Here is a 7,464-nt window from a genome sequence, read left to right on the forward strand (position 1 = left end):
GGGATGCCTGGGGAGGTTGTGGTGTGTCAAAGTACACCTCTGCCAATGCACCTCCAAAACTTCCTATCAGCTCTGGAAATATCAATCTGAAAAGAAACAGTAAAATTTACCTCCAATTCTATGCTGATACAAACAAACAAAAAACCCAGCTTCAATGGGCAACGCTATGAAACGTGATGTTAAAACACCGTTAGATTTCTTGCGTATGGTAACACATTAAAAACCAAAAGATGCTATTGGAAACTGTTTTCTAGTAAAACTAAAATTTTACCTAGTACAGTATCTTCTGGCAAACACACAGAGGAGTTACCAGAGCCCTGCACCAACACATTGCTTGGGGATTTGGTTTCCACTCCATTTTCTCCCCATTCCTGAGCATTTCCCAAATCAAAGTGGGATTCCCCTCATCAGCGAGTCAGAATGGACAACCTTCTACCCAGCCTGGGGCTTCACTAAGAACATGCTACCTTGTTAGCAAACACTGGGGCCAAAGTCAGCATACAAGGTACCAAGCAAAAAGGGGAAGGGGGGTGAAAGAAGCTCTACTGCTAAGTGAGGTTCAAGTCAGGTGAAGGCAGAGGGTATTTACAAAACACGTGTCAGGCAAGCAGAAAAAAAATCTGAAGTTTTAGGCTGTTTTAAAAGTTCCAATACCAGCCCTCCTCCAAAAAGGAAAAAAAGAGATACCAAAGACTCAAAATCTCACAAGTGAGTAATTTAGGAAGCTCTATTTTAGAACATGGCTGCGTTTCAACTCAGACTCTGAAGCAACTGCGGAGGTCTCCAAGATGAAAGTATCACGAAACTTGAACGCCAATGAACTCCAAGTTGCCCGTAGGGGACCCAGTCCTGCAAGGTGCTGAACTATCCCAGCCCCCACTTAAATCAATAGGATTTGAAAGTGCTCAGAGCCTGTTCTGATCAAATGCTCTGCACCTGAGTGGGTAACTGGCTGGAGAAGAGTCTAGAGATGGAAAGGAAATCAGGACGACTGAAAGAGCCACAAGCCTCTGCAGTAGCGGATACTGTTGTCAAGGCATCTTCTGTGCTACAAGGCCTCAACGTTTAAATGAGGGAGAGAGAAAAGGAGTTTCAAAACAAAGGTTTCTTTGCAGATTGCTGGTTTCTCATTGCCTTATTTGCTCCTTGCATGTCAGATAACTGGATTTGCAAATAACTTATATTAGAAATGCAGATTACAGTCAGCCAGAATACACTGGACACCTTCTCTCCAGCAATCCTGCTGGGAATGTACATGGCCAATTTGCTCAGGAACAAACCAATTTTAAAGTTAGCTTTGTTTGTAGGCTATATAGTGTGTGCATTTGCTGTGCCCAGTTCATAAATCTAGCAGCTGTGAAAAATTCCTCACTCTTGAAGAACTTAATAGAAGAAAAGAACTATTGCATTTGCAGCAGAAGGGCCTGCTGCGAGAGACACGCAACTTCTGGTAACAACCTTACCTCCGAAGGTAAGGAAGGATCAGATATGACCAACGCTGAACTGGAAAGCTGCAACAGAAAACCAGTTTGCCATCACAGACCTGACAAATGAGTTGTAAAGTTGTTCTCCCTCACCCCCTAAACGAGATTAGTTTGTCAAATAAAGACTTTCCCCATGCTCCTTGGCTCTCTTAGTTTCCTAATGCTCCTTTTATGAATGGGACTTTTCCCTCAGAGCATGTTTATATACGTGCTTGGTGCTATGCAAGCAGTGCTACAAGTTGTTGGAAGAAACGGACATTTTAATTCCTCCTGACCATTTGAAGTTTGTGGGAAAGCTCTTTGAGATTGACCCAGGGCCTGGTTTGATCTTAACCATGCTTAAAATCATCTACATATTACTTGCAGTATGTACGCATTTCCCTGGCTGCTGCTGTGCAATCACTGGGAGTCCTGAAGTTAGCAAAAATGGGTGTAAGCAACAGATAGAAGTGAGATGTTTCCCTCCATCACACACATCGTTATATAGGACAACGAGCTGCAGAATAAATACTGCATCAATGACAGCGAGATCCATGAACGTCCAAGCAGAAGCAGTCTAGTAGTGTCACTACTCACCACCATCACAGGATACCTGATTTTTTCAGTTTTATGGGAGCAGCTCAACTCTGAAATATTTCAAACAGAGAGTAACACTCACTTTTCAGACTTCTGCTTATCCTGAGTTTTAAATGCAAGAGATTAAAATATGTACACGGTCATTATTTACATTGTGCCTAAAAACCAGCCATTTAACTCTCTCCCTCAAAACTCAGTGAAGTGAGTTTCACCCTTGCAGCTTCTGCTGGGTTTCCCTGTTGCCTCCCTATGTGCAACGTGGCAGAGTTACAAGGCTGGACCACGACACAGTGGAGAATCTCAGCTTAATCTGAAGGCTGAATCTGGGCAGCAAGTCCAGACAAAGAGGCTGTAGAAAAGTACGTCTAAAAGTAAAGGTTGTTTGGAATGACTGGCTGCAGTTGCTGGAGTTTGAGATATTTTATTTCTGTTATGTGTTTATTAATAGTTGTGACTTTGTTCTGTTCACTGAAAAAAGGTAGATATTTCTTTATAGGAAAAGATAAATAATATGCAACTAGTTTCAAATGAAAACATTAAATGCTTCAAGCTGAAGGGAGCTGTAGGTGTATATCCAATATGCCTGCGAAGTACTGTAAAGATCAAGTCCATTCTCGGTAAGCTTATACTCGCATAGGAATCCTCACCCCCACTGATAACATTTCAGGGGTCCATAAGTGGAAAAAAAGGCTGGCAATCTGCTCTAAAAGATGGTATCATGGTTATGGCATTGGACTGCACTTCATTTTAAGCATCATTCATGAGCAAAATTGGCAGGTACAGGGGATGGGAAGAACTTTAGCAAATCATTTTAGCAAAAAGGAGCAGCACAAACTTTCCAGAGGAGAAAGGAGAGCTGCTTAAGAGAGCTGAATGGGCCAGAACAGTCTTAATGCTCCAAAGTATCTCTGCTTTCATAAGACTCTAATGCAGCTTTCAGACTTTGAAACTTTGCTCACGTATTTACTTATTACGTTTTTTGTTCAGGGAAGTCTGTGGAGAGGATGTGTACGCTCCAGAGGGGTGCGAAAAGGCACTCAAAAATGCACAGACACATTATTGCGATTCCAACCTCTCTGACAGGTCTTGGCTTCCTGTTGGCACTGTGCTGGGGCAGCGGCTGTTGTGTTTCAGGCTGTGCACTGCCTGCAGCAGAGTGTAGCGATTTCCCTATACTCATTTGTATTTTTTATATTGCAACGTGATGGCACCTGAGCAGAGATTCTTAGGGGTTTTGCAAGCAGAGGATGAGATCCTAAACTGGGGCAAATTAGAATCAGCTCGGTTCAAGTTAAAGGAACTGGGCTTACCTGCAACACGTAAGGTTCAGTCCGTGATCCCTCCAACTACTGAGCTATTCCTCCCTGCGAATGCAAGAATTAAGGGGTTAGACATTACTCCCTTGAAATCAGTAGGATGCTATTAAAAATCTCTAACAGTGCTTTTAAGAGAAGGTTCAGGTGGGAAGGATAATTGTTAGAACATTTTTTTTCTCTGCTCTCTTGAGCTGACTTATAGCCAAAACTGTTGCATTGTTACAAAATATTTTCAAAAGCCTTCTAATTAAACATAGCTGGAGATAAAAGTGAAACATAAGAAATACGATTAGAAGTTCAAATTAACAGTTTGCACTTTCCATTTTGGAAAGAGAAAAAAGGTCTTGGAGTTTCAGAACAGTGTGTAAGTTTGTATTTGCAGCACAGTACTTACTGTCAAGTTATGAACTGATTTGCTCTCTAACCATAGGTGACTAGACATCTGCAAATTTCGACTAAAAGAAAAAAAGCAAAAAAAAAAAAAAAAAAAATCAGAAGCATTACTGACAAAGCGTTAAGCTACATGGCTGATGTAAAGTTTGGTTCTATGTCTGCAAACACATAGAGATTACTTCTAGTAGCAGTACCTACATGTCACCGCTGCTTCCACGTTACCAGGAGCTCTTCAAAGGAAACCATTTACTCAGCAGTGAGAAAGGAGTTTTCACAGCGATGTTTGTCCTCCATTAGACTTCACAAAATATTAAGCCTAGATAATGGTTTTCAAAAACATTTGGCAGATATTTAAATTAATTTGCATTGCTTCACTGGCGTGGATGCTTCTTTGGTTCTTTTGTAGGGTTAATATTGCAGGGATGGCATTTTCTGTCAAATGGGGCTATTTAAAGGGCTTCAAAAATATAGCAGGCATAAGGTGAATGCCAGTACCAGAAACAGGACTTCAAAAATATGCTTACCCTGTCAAGAAGCTGAAAAGCTTGATAAGCAGCAGTCCACTGGAAATGATGTGAAATCCAAGCCAGAGTAGTTACGAACCTCTAAAAAACTTCATTACCTCAGAACCCAGGACCACATCCTCTCAGCAGCCTCCTAGGAGCGATTCAACGGGACGCGTTATCCCTGTGACATCAGCCAGCATGTGCAAGCGAACATTTGAAACAGCTCTGGATAATATTTGCCAGACTTCATGAACGGAAAACATAGGAGAAAATTCTAAATTTTAGTCTAAGAATTATTCATTCCTATGGACTACGCTGCCAAAATTACATCATTTGCCTTCTAGACAGTAACAGAAACCTTTGCCCTGGCCGATGCCCAGTAATTCCCTTGTCCTTTCACCTGCAAAGCACCCAGTCCCCTTTCCCTTCCTGGAGCTGCTCAGGTCTTTGAAGTCCATCACTGCTGCTGTCCTCTGCTGCTAACGTGACCGAGCAGATTAGCCCCAGCAAGGACTCCAAAATTTACAGCGGAAGAAGGCAGATCGCATCCAGCTGTGGAGAAACTCTCTAAACCCGGGGAAATGCTGGATTTTTCTCAGCAAGAGATGCAAAACTCTTCCACTTCCCAGCTACCAGAAATATTTCCCTGCAAATCATTCACTGCCTTCTACAAACTAAGAATTAGCACCCAACTAATATCTCCCTGAGTGTTAACCACTTCTTTAAAAGCCTCGTCATTTTGGGTATATTCTTGTCTCTTTACTGTTTTATTTTCATCCGTTCTGTGATTTGGGTATTTTAATATTTCAGGAGGGAATTCACATAAAAGTTGAGATTTTAAACAAGCAATAGCATTGCATTAATGACTTCCACAAATGTTTCTTTTGAGCAAGACACAGAACAAACATTGTTTTCCCCAGGTCTCATCTGTAAAGCAGGAAAGCAAGAGAGTGTGTAATAATGAAGCATTTCTATTTTATCTGTGCTTTTGTCACTTTTCCAGAATTTCTACTCCTAATATAAGGTATACAGCCATAGACCGCCAAAGGCGTTAAAGGTTAACTCTTGAAAGCTGGCATTAAACTTCAAAGCTATTCCACTGGTCAGCTTTCTCAAATTTTAAATAGAATCTATGACTCTCGGATTAAGGAGGTCTGAATGTTAGGGCCACAACAGGTGCCCAGTTCTGTTTTCAGAAAAGTGGCCTTGCTTCTGTTAATGTTAGTCAAACCGTACGCTTAAATTTGTAATTCAAATATTTATGGATTTGCTCTACCGGTTGAAGTAGGAGAAATAGCCCTTAAAAAGAAATGCAAGTGAACTGAAAGGGTTTAGCGATCGGGTCAAGTTTGGTTACCTTAGGAAAAAAAAAAATGAACAAAGCCATAGAATACAAGCCCCAGGTTCTGGTTTGGAGCAGAAATTATTTTTCTAACCACTTCACGACCGGTCAGGACTGAACGAGTTACAAATCATGCACACAGAGCATTGGGTGGGAACGTTCCTGGACTGGAAGCTTGGGTAACTTGCATTTTTAAGACCGGGATAGAAAAATGAGCCAAATGTGTTTCACTAGCTCCTCGGGACTGCAGCTCCCAGAAGACTTCCGAGCCCAGCTCTGCAACTTCTCGGAGGCTTTTATCCGTTTGGAAAAGGTAGCTAAATTGCTCGTGAAGCAACCACTGTAACGTTGCAGCTTGAATTCCGGCGTATCTGTGACCAGGCTATTTGATCTAATGCACCAGGCTGTAAATTTGCAGCAGCGGTAGTGGGAGAAGGCGCCTGCACAGCCCTCCGAGGGTAAGCCGCTCTGCTCCCCCGTCCAAACACTTTGATCCCACAGCGCCAAAGGGCACAAATTCATTTCTCAGCAGTATAAGTCAAGGCAAAGTTTTGCCCCATGAAGTCAGTCACTGGATTTCCAGACAACAGACTCCCGCCAGGGGGTCGACCTCTCTTAGCACTGGTATTTTACCTTGTGAAGGATGGAAAACACACGGGCAGAGCGTTTGTTTTGGCCCCACAATAGAAGGCCAGTCCCGCGCTGCCTTCACCAGCAGATTGTTGTTCCTGCAACGGAAAGCGGAAGGGGGGAAGAGATGAACTCGGAGCACGCAGCGCAGCAAAGCCAAAAAACACATTGCAGGCATTTCTGCTAGTGGGATACGCAGGCTGAGCCAAGTCAGCGCTCTGCAAGTCTAAAAACTCACACTCCAGCAAGCACCAACCCTCCACGGACTCTGACAGAGCAAGGGCATGCTGCTCTGGGAAAGCAACCCACAGGACAGGCAGCTCGAGGCTTTTAACAAGTTACTCCAAATAAGATATATAATATTGTGTCTTCTCTGGTGCATGCTCTTCCTGTTGCCTCTGTCTCCTGAGAGGTTAAGGTTGGGAGACAAAATAAGAGAAGGATAAAGAGCAAGCATAGGAGCAAATGAAGGGAGAGGTAGGAAGGCATCTTGGCTGCAAAGGAGAGTGCTCGCCAGCTCTGCCGGGAGCTGCTAGAGGAGGAGAGAGGTCATGCAAGAGCAGCTGCGAGCGTGAGCAGATCGTCCTTCCTTGCCTCCGCTGGCTCAGCACGGCAATTATACCGTACTGGGTACTGGGAGAAAGTCCCTGCAGAGGATCCCTTCCTTCCTTCCTCCCCTTTCATCCTCTTCCCTGCTCCAGTCTGAAATCAGGGCTCATCCTACCCTCTTTCAGCACCTTTCCTTTGGGTCGTGCTCACTCACTTAGTCTGCTGGTGTCATCCTTCATGCTCTCCTCCAAGCTCCATTCAGTGCCCCAGCGTCAGCTGAGTTCAACGCTTTGGCATGCACCATCTTGGATTAGGTGCAAACTCAAGCTTGGAAATTTTACACACCCTGCACGTATTCAGCCTGTACAAGCAGCCAGCAGATATTTCTGTCCCTTCTATACACAAACACACATTCCTGCTGTTCGTATCCTTACAGGCATTCCCAGAAAGATATCTAAAAATTATTGTAAATGCAACACCACATTATGCCTTCTAAAAAATAAAACAAAATAAAGTAGTCAAAGTCTGGTATGTCTCCGGAGAGGAAAGCATCAGATCTCAGCTGGTAAATAAGATGCTACTGTGAAGCTTGTAAAGCCAACGTTATTTCTTCTTTGTAAAAGCTCTACCTGCATAACATGAAGGGGGCTCAGTGACAGACACATTAA

At 43.2% G+C, this 7,464-nt stretch overlaps 1 long non-coding RNA gene across 1 annotated transcript; it reads right to left on the minus strand.

Annotated features, from left to right (window-relative positions):
* Positions 1–1,484: 1,484 nt before the first annotated feature.
* LOC134144511 (uncharacterized) lies at positions 1,485–4,056 on the minus strand. The gene is made up of 4 exons (XR_009959402.1): positions 3,968–4,056; positions 3,771–3,831; positions 3,371–3,424; positions 1,485–1,511 (listed from the first exon to the last, which is right to left on the minus strand). It is a non-coding gene; the product is annotated as an uncharacterized LOC134144511 (long non-coding RNA).
* Positions 4,057–7,464: the final 3,408 nt, after the last annotated feature.

The sequence above is a fragment of the Rhea pennata genome, chromosome 10, assembly GCF_028389875.1.
Source record: "Rhea pennata isolate bPtePen1 chromosome 10, bPtePen1.pri, whole genome shotgun sequence".
Taxonomy (NCBI): domain Eukaryota; kingdom Metazoa; phylum Chordata; class Aves; order Rheiformes; family Rheidae; genus Rhea; species Rhea pennata.